The sequence below is a fragment of the Danio aesculapii genome, chromosome 4, assembly GCF_903798145.1.
Source record: "Danio aesculapii chromosome 4, fDanAes4.1, whole genome shotgun sequence".
Taxonomy (NCBI): Eukaryota; Metazoa; Chordata; class Actinopteri; order Cypriniformes; family Danionidae; genus Danio; species Danio aesculapii.
In genome coordinates, this window is record NC_079438.1 from 48974862 (window position 1) to 48988664 (window position 13803).

Consider the following 13803-nt stretch of genomic DNA (forward strand, 5'->3'; position numbering starts at 1 on the left):
TATATATATATATATATATATATATATATATTTTCTGTCTTTTATAAACTTGTTTGCTATAGTCAAGAAAAAGCAACCAACACATGTCCAGCATCCATGTAAACTCATCAAATACGATTTTATATACACCCCAAAATATGCTACCAAGTGTGCAACTGAAACATAACCAGTTTTCAGTTTCCACTATGAAACTGCTAGCAAGTGTTATATTTGAACACAAAGAAACAAGTAACATTGAGTAAAACGACTGAAATTGTATATTCCTGTACTTACTCCATGCAGTCTATTTTCACAGTTAAAAAGATCAAATAACTTTCTTTCATTTATGAACTACTCTATATGTGTGTGTGTGTGTGAAGGTGAGCGATCTGAAGCACTCATTATCTCTGCCATTCTCTATACAAAGTTGAACAATACTGCACACGCTCCACTGCCTCAGCCATATAAAAAGAATAGGCGCGTTATACAACCCTCACTTGTAAAACTAGATTAAATATGCACTTAAACTCCCATGAGTCGCTCATTCAGCATCAGAGCAAATGCAATGCTGTTTAACAGTTTTAACATGCATAAAATAACATCCATAAATCTTAATCCTGAAAGTGAGATGATTCCTGCTGCTGTTTGTGGGGCTCTCTGGCATCTGTCTGGTTTTCCCATCAAGCTTCACGAATACGCAAGCTGTGAGTGACACGATATCATGAACGCCGCTGGTGTTTTTCAACCCCTCTGACAGGATCCATGGTAACGGTATAACTGTAATAATGTCATTTTTCATACCTGACAATGCTGCTCATAGTGAACACCCCACACCGGTCGTTCATCACCCGTGTGTGCTGGACTGAGAGCTGGAGGACAAGACTGTCGCAAACTCAACAAGCTTAAGATTCACACAAACAACTCGTGATGCATTTCAGAGGGGCTTTGCATGATTAAAATAAAGTTTATGAATATTAATGTGGAATTGGTATGAAATTAACCAACCAACCAACCACCAATCAATCAACCAACCAACCAACCAATCACCAACCAACCAACCACCAATAAACCAACCAACCAACCAACCAACCAACCAACCAACCAACCAACCAATCAATCAATCAATCAATGAATCAATCAATCAATCAAATTAATCAATCAGTTATATTGTACTGGACTGAGGGCTGGAGGACAAGTCTGTCGCAAACTCAACAAGCTTGAGATTCACACAAACAATTTGTAATGCATTTCAGAGGCGCTTTGCATGATTAAAACAGGGTTTATGAATATTAATGTGGAATCGGTATGAAATATTCATATTATCGGTTTCTGTCAGACATGCTGGTTCGTGTTTGCTCCCTAATAAATGAGTTCATCGATTTCTGAGCAAACAGATTTGGCAATAAAAATGTTCTGCTGCTACGCGCACTAAAAAAGAATACAAAAAAACGAACATGATATTTCCTGGAAGATTGAACGCTCCCCGTTTAACTGAACTGAGGTCAGCTGCGATATCAGATCTGCAGTGTTTGGGGACTTGCCTAACAGGATTACGATCTGATCCGTGAACAGAAAGTCAAAGAGTCTTCAGAGACTGAAGCTGTTTTTTTGGCTCCACAGTTTCATTATGCAAAAGAATGATTTCAGCAGCAAAGGTCTTTCGTTTTGTCTGGGTTAAAGAATGACATTGAGATCAGCATTTCCTAAATGTAGTTATCCTTCCGAATGATAAAAGTGAGCTTCGGAGACTCTCAAAGGATCTTGTTTGGCTTTATTTTCTTTTTCGTTTTCGTTCTGCTTTTACCTGGGAGCCCCGCAGAAGCCAGGAGTCGGAATGATGAGCTACAGCCCAATTTAGGAGGCTTCTACTGGGCACACGATGGGGCCTGAAATAGTGTTCAGATGGGTCCTGGAGGCATTCATTAAAGTCCACACAGCCAAGCCCAGCGAGAAACAAAAGAAAAGCCCAGTTGAACATCTCTCTTACTAGAGGCCGCTCGCAGCTTTCACTGATCTGTATAATTAGATCTTTGCATTTTTCTGCTCAGCCTCTCTGGTGGATAAATATTTTGTCTGTGCATATTTAAAGGTGTCGAACCGCAGAAGCTAGAAAAACACCACATGGAGATGACCCGTCATAAAAACATGGCAGAAAGTCTGTGAATAATTCATGCGGGTTCGGAGAGAAAAGGAGCTGGCACAGATTTGAAGGTCTTGTGCAAGCATGACTATTGAGAATCAGAGCACATGAAAGTTCATTGGGAGGTTTATTAAAAGGTGGTTGAGGTTTTAATGGGAGTCACATTAGATGGGCAGGAGGAGGTCATAAAGAAGAGCGCTTGGCAGGGAATGATATGTGAGAAATGGAGAGGTATGAGTAAGGGCTGACTCAGGTTTGGCCTGCGAGATGATGGGGATGGGAATGAATCAATAATTTCCTTAAAACAACTGTGAGGTGGGAAAAAGCATAACTGTACGAACCTTTAAAACAACTGAAGGATCCTCAATGCTTCTGGCTGTTTTACATGCATTTTCAGGTTTAAATAAGAACTTTGGGAACTTAAAGAAGTGGATAGCAGCTATCTATAGGGTTTCATCACCCTGTGCACCCTTTTTCATTTTGAAGTATCTAAATATCACATAAAAAAGTGTTTTTAATGATTGCTTGAGTTGGATTTAAAGTAAAAAGTGATTATGCAACAATTACACAAGTTACAGTAGCAAAGATTAATAAACATTAGTGACCTACATGACTAATCTGCTGTCTACATGATTATGATGTCAAAGTGATGTTTCATATTCTTCCTTCTTTTATTGTTTCTACAGTTGTTGCTTTCTTGGTCATTGATCGTATTATGATGTCATGTAATGTTTTTTATTATTATTTTTTTTATTTTATCTATTATTTTGGCATCTTGAGCCAAAGAAAGGTGCATTATAAAAAACATGTATTATTATTATCATTATTATTATTATTATTATTATTATTATTATTATTATAATTATATATTTTTATTATTATGCTTGCCTTGTTTACTGTTGGTTAATTGGTTACTAATACTATGCACCTAATTTGCATTAAGGATTTTATTTATTTATTTATTTATTTATTTTTGCTAAATTTGAAATGATTTGCTTCACATTAGGAAGGAAACCCAGATAGCGTTACGCTTGGAAACTCATTTGCCAACATCTCAAGTGAAACTGAAGAATCAATTGGTTGATACTAAACAAAATTGGTTTGTCTTTGTGTTTTTAAATAAATGTACACATATAAATGCATCCCAATGGTCTATTTCTTTCTTTATAAGCAGCTTTGACTACAGTAATTTTGTTTTTAAATTATCTGTCAATTTAATTAATTTAATTTCTTCATATTTTAGTCTTTATTGTGTTATGTAAGGTTGCAACACTTGTTCATATTTGGCTGTTTGGGTAAAGAGATTGCGTTGCATCCAGAATTTCTTTTGTTGTTGTTTTTTTTCTTTTCTTTTTTAATTGTATTGTTTATGTGCAAAAACTATTGCACTTTCTCACAATAACTGAAAAAACAAAAACAAAAAAATTGTCTGCTTTGTGTGATGTTGAACATGAAAACAGTGTCACATTTGTTTTCTTTGTATTAAATGAATGCTCAATATGAACATATTGTAATGCTTAAAATAAAAATGTGAATAAAAACACAGTCTATGAAATGAGCAATGAGACAGTGGTTAGCACTGTCGCCTCATAACAAGAAGGTCGCTGATTCGAGTCCCGGCTGGGCCAGTTGGCATTTCTGTGTGGCGTTTGCATGTTCTCCTTGTGTTGGCATGGGTTTCCTCCAGGTGCTCCAGTTTCCCCCACAGTCCTAAGACACCCGCTATATGCGAATTGGGTAAACAATTTGAGTGCATGTGTGAATGCGAGAGTGGATGGGTGTTTCGCAGTACTGCTGTGTAAAACATATGCCAGAATAGTCAGCAATACATTCTGCTGTGGCGACCCCTGATAAATAAGGGACTAAGATGAAGTAAAATGAATGAATGAATGAATGAATGAGAAAGTATATTGCAAATTCTGGTTCAGTCCAGTAAGGAAAAACAGAAATGGAGGAAGAAAAACCTTATCTCTAATGGGCTCGAATGGTTGGCCAGCAAATGCAAAACACAAGAAGTTCAGCGCACGACTCTTCCAGACCCTCATTCTTCACTTTCCCAGGCGTAGAAGACACTGCCAAGGTACATTGCCTTTTGTGAAGCTGAATAACAATTAATTTCTCATCATAACACATTATGAAAAATTGCAAACAACTGACAGATTGAGTAAATGGCGCTTTGTTCGCGTTAAAGTGTGTTGGCGGCAAATCATAACTTATGTCAAAACAGCTTGAGCAACTGTAAGTCGGAGAACTCTGTAATTACCGTTCCATCCAATTTAATGCTGGCGCCTTCTTATACTTCATTAAAACATGGTAAAGTGAGGGGGAAAGTAGGAGCAGTCCTATGGGGAGAAATGAGGGGGAGAAAGCACATTAAAAACAAGAGTCAGAATTGTGAGACTTTTTTTGTCAAGAGTCAATCAAAACGCAAATTATAGTCCGGCCATGCAGGAGCTTGATGAAAAACGCACAACAAATCATTAAAGCGTGCTTTCTATCCCAACTTTGAATGTACTGAACATTTCTCTAACTCTATACTAAAGTGATTCTATACTGAAGGTTCCCATTAAAACCAAATAGGGTATTTACAGGCTGGTGCAAATGGAGAGTCTTTTCGCTTTCACAAATAACCTTTTATTCTCTAAATTATCTATGATGGCCACAAAAAATAGTATTTTTGAACACTTTAGGAACACATTAAAATGTCAATTTTAATGCATTAGATAAACTAAGTGGCATCTGAAAAGAGTTTTATTCTCAAAATGAGCTTTATCTCAGAGCTGTCATTTGGTTTATTGAAGCTTATTTTCACCTCAGTAAATAAAAAAGCCTACCTGTTAAATAAACTTTAAAATAAGAGTCACAGCAGACTTTTTATTTAGTTTGTAGTCTCATTTTAGTCACTGTGAGCTATTCAATTCAATTCAATTCAATTCAATTCATCTTTATTTCTATAGTGCTTTCACAATGTAGACTGTGTCAAAGCAGCTTTACATAGAAGTTCTAGTCAATTGAAACTGTGTCAGTCCAGTTTTCAGAGCTGATTGTTCAGTTCAGTTGTTGTTCATGTTCATGTTGTTCAATGGACCCTTACCTTTCTAAATACACAGCAATGTACAGCAATGATTGATTGTGTGTCTTGTTATTACAATGATAAATGTGTGTACTCCACTTCTAGTATGCGTGTTTGCTCACATTTTATTTGTCAAATTTCAGTTACATTGCATCTATGTCAACTAATTCCCATTAGATTATAAGTAGACTGTTAGGTTGGGGTTGGGGTTAGTGTAAGTTGACATTTATTTGCAAAGTTTCTTATAGTCAGTAAATGTCTGTTAAAGGAGCATATCAACAGATATTAAGCAAACAGTCTACTAATACTCAAATAGACCATCAAAATAAAGCATTACCACATGTTCCTATACGTGTACTCCTTACACAAATTTAGCAAATACAATAAAAGTTTCCATTGAAAATCAACTAGCTAATCACTGCTTGAGGGTTGTAGCTTTAGAGTAATGCACAGTTTGTCAAGATTACTCATGTTCCTTTTGATGCAATCTATTCGTAAACGCTGACATGTTCAAAAACAGCACCCCAGTGTGTTGACATTCTGACGCTGTCTCAGAGTTTTTAAAGTTTAAAGTCACCGCAGTGAGATATTAAATCATAGTGAGGAGAAATAAAGATGCACTAGTGAGATTTTAATTTACAATCACAAGACAAAGCTGCAATAGTGAGATTGCAATTGCAAAATGATGCAGTTGTGTCACAATTACAAGAATTTTATTACAAAGTTACAATGACAAAAAATAAGTCAAAAATGCAAAATCTAATTATATTGTGAAGATGATACGCTCACACTGCGCAGCAATGTCATTTTAGCATGATACAAAAAGAAACAATATCTGGCCATTAAGTTGAAATCCTATTGCAAGTCATAGTCGTATATCGCAAGATGTTACAATTATAAAAATTCTTAGATCTAAATTTGGTCTTCCATAAATACTCATTTTAATTCTCATCTCAGCAAGGCAATAATGAAAGCTTTGACACCTTTTAAAAAAGAAAAGTCCAAAGTCCAAAGAAGTGATTTTTCCAAATACACTATAATCTTCTGTGCTCTTTCTAAGTATCAAGTCTGAGACTGAGGCGTGTCAGTGTGTGTGTGTGTGTGTGTGTGTGTGTGTGTGTGTGTGTATGTATGCATGCGAGCCAGAGGAAAGACATTCATTCATATTCCCCACAGCACCTCCTCTCCTCCCATTCATCAGCAGCGGGACAGATGCAGCACACAACATGCAATTACAGCCCACATAAGAGAGGAGGATCAGTCCTCCCGGCAACCTTATGACCATCTGCACACTGGCCCACCTCTGCCTCCACCCTGATCGTTTACACTGGCCATCGACAAACCACACGCACGCACGCATACACGCACACACACACACACACACACTACAAACTGGATGTGATTGTCATTCAGCACTGCTTGTCCTATATGTTTGTCTCCTTCCTTTGATAAATTTCACCTTGATGTGAACATGTTGGGGAAATAAGTAAGGGTTTGATTTAATTTAGATATAGATAATCTATTTAGATATACAATATTAAAAAGAAATTGCTAAATTAACCCCCAACAAAATCTATAATTCACATGGATTCAAAGTTACAGCTTAGAAAAATAAAACTGCAACTGTGAAAGTCAAACTGGACAGCACAGTTATACTGCACAGTACAAAGTGTCACAATGTCATGAAAAATCCATAAATCTCAGATTTAATGGCACATTGCACATTGCAGATAAATGAAGAAAGAGATTGATTTGATTGTGATGTGACCCTGGACCACAAATCCAGTCATGAGTGTCAATTTTTTAGAAACTGAGATTTATACGCCATCTGAAAACTAAATAAAAAGGTTTTCCATTGATGTATGGTTTGTTGACAAAGGAAAATATTTAGCTGATACGCAACTACAGCATTTGGAAATCTGCAATGTGAGGATTCAAAACAAATCACCTTAAAATCTGTCCGAATGTATATTACTTAATCAGAAATTAAATTTTGATACACTGTAAAACCCAAAAAGTTAAGGTAACTCAAACCATTTGAGGAAACCAATTGCAACAAACCATTTAAGTTCAAAAACTAATCCCAATGCATACAGTGAACTTAATTTGCGTAAATGAAGCAATTTGAGCGCTCAATAAATGAAGAGAACTCAAACCAGCTAAGTACTGTAAGTGAACTCAAAGTTAAATAAAAAGTAATGAGATATTTAATTAACTTATTACCTTCAACACTGAGTTCAAAACTCTTTTCAAATGAGTAAATTTAACTTTCAGTAAATTTTGAGTTAACTACACTCATTCCATTTGATAAGTTGACTGTTGGGTTTTACAATGTATATTTGATAGGGCATTTACTAAATGTCTTCAAGGAACACTATGTTTATTAATATGATGACTTTAAGATTTAAGTAAAACTGATTATTTTGACTCATATAATGTATTGGAAACGTATAAATCTCTGCAACATTTTCATCGTTTTGTCTTCATATATGCCAAAAAAAAGATATTTTCTGCTTGTTCAAACTACTTTTTTTAAAATGAGCTGAAACAACACATTCTTCAGGTTAATTTTTGGGGGACGACTTCAAAGTTTTATGTTTAATTTACTTACATTTGTATAAAATAATTAGGTTAACAATCAGTTTGTGTTGAGCCATGTAGGAATTGTGTAGAACCCAGCATGTTTTACAGTTTAAAATTTATCAATCAAAAAAAAAAAAAAAAGATTTTTGTTGCTCGTTCAAAATGAGCTGAAACTACACAATTCTTGAGATTGTTGGGGGGGGGGGGGCAACTTAGTTGTTTTAAGTTCAACCCACTTAAATTTTATTACATTTACTTGATTAATTTGTGTTGGAACAACATAAATGAATTGTGTACAAAGCTCGGTTTGTGTCTCCTTCCTTAAATCTGATCAGTCTCACTTCAATGAGAAGAAAAAAGGAAGAGATGTGAGGTATGATTCAATTTGCTGAATGATATCTCAAGAAAACTGCAAAATTACAAGAGAAATCTTGAGATTTAAAACAACATTGATTCAAAGTTACAACTGATGGAAATAAAGATGCAACTGTGAATGTCAAACTGCACAATGTAAAGTCACATTACAAGATAAAAAGTCTCATGGAAACCCTTCAGACTGCATTTGATAATCATTAAGTATTGTTCATCCTATTTAAGATCTAATATCAGCTTGATTTGAAGCGAGAGATGTGAGGTATGATTCAACTTGCTGACTGATGTAGATATACCAAGAAATTTGCTAAATTACAAGAAAAATCCACAGTTCTGAGATTTAAATCAAACTTACAACTGAGAGAAATTAAACTCCAACTGTGAATGTCAAACTGCACAATATAAAGTCTTATTACAAGATACAAAGTCTCATGGCAACTCTATAATCCTGAGATTTAATACCACATTGCAAGATAAAGTCAAAAATGAGAGAAATTACACTGTAAATGTGAATCAAATCGCAGGATATAAAAGCCACAACTATAAAAATAGTCGCGAAACACATACTTCAGACTGTATTTGATTGTCATGAAGTATTGTTCATCTCATTTAAGCTCTAATCTGATCAAATTGACCTCGATTTGTGAGGTATGATTCAACTTGCATGCTGATATAGATAAAGAAAATTGCAATACTACAAGAAAAATCCACAATTCTGAGATTTAAAAGTTACAACTGAGAGAAATAAAGCTGCGACTGTGCCACATTGCAAGATGAAGTAACAAATGACAAAAATAATACAGCAAATGTGAATCAGATTGCAAGATATAAAAGCTATACAAAGTCTAAAATAAAAAAATAAACTATAAAAAGTCACAAAAACACGCTTCAGACTGTATTTGATTGTAATTAAGTATTGTTCATCCCAATTAAGCTCTAATCTAATAAATTGCACCTTTATTTTTCAAAGCGAAAGGCAGAGATGTGAGGTAATCCATAATTAAAGCCACGTAGGTTCAAAGTTACAGCTAAGAGAAATACCTGTAGAAGCAACAGTGAAACAGCTACACTGTGCAAAAATATCACATTGCAAGATATTAAAGCCACAATTATCAAAATAGTCTCACAAACACACTTGAGAATGGATTTGATTGTCATTCAGTTTCACACATCCCATATAAAGCACGGGTTGTGTCTCCTTCCTTTAATCTGATCAATTTCACCTTGTTGTGAAGAGAAGGGAAGAGATGTGAGGTATGATTCAATTTATTGACCGATGTATGGTGGCTATGTGTGTGCGTTTGTGTGCGTGAAGCCCATCTGTAGGAGGGCACAGAGTTAGATCTCCATCTAAAACCTTTCAGCTTCTCTCCTCAGCTAAAGACAGCTGCATCCTAGAGCCGCCCAAAATAACCTCCGCCATGCCAATCAAGCAGAGAGAGCCCAATACACAAACTCACACCAAGGCTTTGGGCTCCAGAGATTCAGCTATGAGTGCCCTGATGTGCCAAAGCTTCTCTTTGTCAATGTTTGACATGTGTCCTCCTCCTCTCCTCTAGCATCTTTGAAGTTTAACTCCATGTTGTCCTTCGGGGTTATTATTTTTCTTTTTTTTCTGGATATTTTCTGTCTATTTTCTCTCCATAATCGTTCGCTCCAAGTCAAAATCACCTAAAAGCTGCTGCTTCAAGGCTGAGGAGGGAAACATAAAGGATAATTCGGGTAATCTTGATAATGTGCTCTCAGGTGTAGTTTTCTTGCTTTATCACATAAGTATTTATGATAATATGAGCATTTTCTAGCTGGATTGTCCACATTATTTATGATTGTGTGTTTTTTTAGGGGGAAATAAAAATGGAGTATACTTTGAAACAAATTTCACCATTAATGACAGCAAAAAGGGCAAATAACTGTTAATATAATATTTTTTTACACGATTATATATTTTACTTTACACGGTTGCTTTATATTTTTAATTTCTTTTTTAACTTCAAGTGTTTTATTCAACATAGGCTCATTGTGAAAATGTAGCTCTATATACATTTCTGGAGATCACGAATTATGTAGCCAGAGCTACGTATGGCTGCATTTCATCTAATGTTCTAAACGAACATTACGCGGCGGTATGATGCTGTTCCTTTTCTCGCATACCAGCTGATTGCCTACCTCTGTGTTGGTTGGCTTTCCTGATGTTACCAGTTTGTCCATTTAGCTTGACATGTATGTCAGCGGACTTGAGATTCTGACATCCTGACAACGAGATTCGAGCCCAGTGAAGAACGATTCCAGAAAGCAGGCAAGACAAAAACAAAAGCTAAAAAATAAAATAAACAAGTAAATAACCTGAAAACGTGGTAAAAATCAGGCAAGGGCTTTTCTTTTTCTGGATTGCTTTTTAAAACACTGCAGTTGGGTTTAGGGAAGAGGGTGCGTGGGTAAATCGGTGCTTTTAAAAACACTATTGGTTAGGTTTAGGGAAGGGGGAGGGTGGGAGGATTGGTCGGTTGGTCATTCAGTAAGTTAGTCAGTCGACAGTGGCCTCAGGTGGATTTAAATGAGAACAGCAGGCACGAATGGCACTCACGAGGAAATTTGAGATCTGAAAAAGCGTACACAGCAGTCTCTAGTGGATTCACGAAACCAAAAACTGCAAAAAAGCGCAGAACCTGGGATGTATTTTGCTCTCTCCAGAAGTGTATATAGGGGTACGTAATCAGAATGAGTCTGGATTGGTTTTATTAGATGTGACACATTTGAGTATCAAAATGCCATGATTGAATGCATATATATTTGTCTCTTTAAAAAAAAATTAAGATTAACTACATTTAGGTTTAGTATTAGCCAAATGAGCAAAAAAATGTGCCTGTAGTCTACTAGATTTTTATTTATTTAGATTTCTTTCATAAAACGAAACCTTTGCTCAAACTTGTAGTTTGGATATTTTGCTTTTGACCAAAAAACAAAATGATACATTTTTTCCTGCTTTATCTTTCATTTATTTTAAATATATCTAAGACAAAGAACTTAATTAATTAATTTATTTATTTAGTAATAATAATAATAATTAATTTATTTATTTGTTTATTTATTTATTAATTAATTTATTAATTTATTTATTCATTCATTCATTCATTCATTCAAATGAATTGCACTAACATAGCAATTACTATTGCATGAAATATAAGATGAGCACAATTTCTTTCATTAATTAATACATTTAGGGAACTTTTTAAACTAATTTCGAGAAGAGCATGTGATATGATTGATCACGGCTGGTCTCTCATCCATAATCAGTAATAATTCTATCAGATTTATCCAAGCCTACTATAAATAGACTGATTTCACCCTACTGCCTTATCTTCGTTTTGGAAGAATCCCCCCTTCCACCCCACCCCCTCCCTTTCCTTCTTTATTTCTTTGTTTATTGGCTATTATAAGTCTACTCTCTATGCGCTTCAGATAAAGAATATTCACATCTAAAGAACCTTTCTTCAGTTTATCAGCCAAAAAGAACAACAAAAAATCAGACATTGAATTTTTCCTACTGTTTAAGCACTCGTCAGTTTGACATTTATGCAAATTTCTACCAAAAGCAAACTTTCTGCAGATGAACTTCCAGTATGAATCATCGTTTGTTTCGACTGTGCAACTAGTGAATCACAATTCTGAGAAGAAAAAGAGGAAAAATACAATCAGAAGCGAGAAAACAGAGGAAACGATGGGTCATGCTCTGCTTGATATCATGCATCATGATGACATCACCTGTCATGACCAGGCAAGACAAACACGATTGGCCAAAGGTGAGGTGAGCAGAGGCGGGACACAAGGGAAGAGATCAGCCCACCCGCTGATACTTCCGGCCTCTACGGTCACCAACACCATCTGTTCTCATGAAAACTCATGAACACACACACACACACCTGATGATAGTCACATTTCCAAAAGAATGATGAAATCTTACAAAAAAATGACATCATAATTTTCAGATACAAATAAAATTTTTTTTTTTTTTGCTACTTAGAGAAAAAAAGTAAAATATATTCTAAAATAATTGCAACATGCTGTATATGGAGAAAACCTAAAATAAGCTATTACACAAAAATAATAATAAAAAAAAAACATTTTAAAGCTTGACAACTCTCTCTGTACTAACTTGACCACACAAACATTTCTCGCACAGTCAAAATAACTCAAGATGCACAACAAATGTAGTAATGACCATAATTTAGGGTCACATAATATAAAATCAATTCACTAAAAACACGTTTTAATTACAGTTATTTTATCTTAATGTCCATATCACGCAAACCAAGCCACATAATAGCAACAGTAGCTATGTTTCAATGCACACATTTTATGAAATGAATAAATGAATGAATGAATGAATGAATGAATGAATGAATGAATGAATGAATGAATGAATGAATGAGCAAATGAACGAACGAACGAATAAAATAACCAAACAATTAATGGTATTGGCAAGGGTGGTTAAAAATTAATATGCACTCTGTCAAGGTGGATTTATACAATGGAAACGCATTTACAATTTTTGATGCGCAAATAAATGAACAAAAAACAAACAAACAAACAAAAAAATAAATAAATAAATAAATAAATAAATAAATAAATAAATAAATAAATAAATAAATAAATAAATAAATAAACTAAATTAAATAAACTTGGCTTCTCCTTAACAGATCATGTGATTGAATAACTGGCAGACCAATATCAAATCAGTCTTAAATGTTATTTAATAGGCATTAAATAATGTGGTTAAATGACCTCCCAGAACTGTCACAAGATTTTGTTCCTAAATATTTGTTCCTAAAGCATCTGCCTCTGAGTTATCATTTATTATGTAGCAATGTTCTCCAGTGGTCAAGTGGCAACTTTTATTACAGATCATTTTCACCAGTTTCCCAAAAAGTGTTGATTGTTCTTGAACACATAGATAAAAAAAAACAGAGGGTTGCACGTTCATCTCACAATAAAAAGGTCGCTGGTTCAAGCCTCGGCTGGGTCAGTTGGCATTTCTGTGTGGAGTTTGCATGTTCTCCCCGTGTTCGCGTGGGTTTCCTTTGGGTGCTCCGGTTTCCCCCACAAGTCCTATGACATGAGCAATAGGTGAATTGGGTAGGCTAAATTGTCAGTAGTGTATGTGTGTGAATGAGTGTGTATGGATGTTTCCCAGTAATGGGTTGCAGCTAAAAGGGCATCTGCTGCCTAAAACATATGCTGGATAAGTTGGCAGTACATTCCGCTGTGGAAACCCCAGATTAATAAAGGGACTAAGCCAAAAAGAAAATGAATGAATGAATGAAGTTAAATTTGGATCCACAGACAGAACCACAGCTGCATATAAATAATATACACCCAAACTCCACCCGTTCACTTGCAAATTTCTCCGCATTTCTAAACTTTTATGTTCTTTATAAGGGTAAACAATTTACTGACACTGAAAGTGGCACAGAATTTGCAGACTTTAATCATATTTTTGCATGCGGTTTAGATGAAGTGCTCAGCAGACGCAGTGTAGGCTGAAGTGACAGGTATGGTTTGCGGGCACATGTGTGTGTGTGTGGGAGTGTGTGGGAGTGCTCCAGTAACACTGAGCTTCACATATGCTGCTGTCCTGCTCTAGCATATGGCGTGTCCC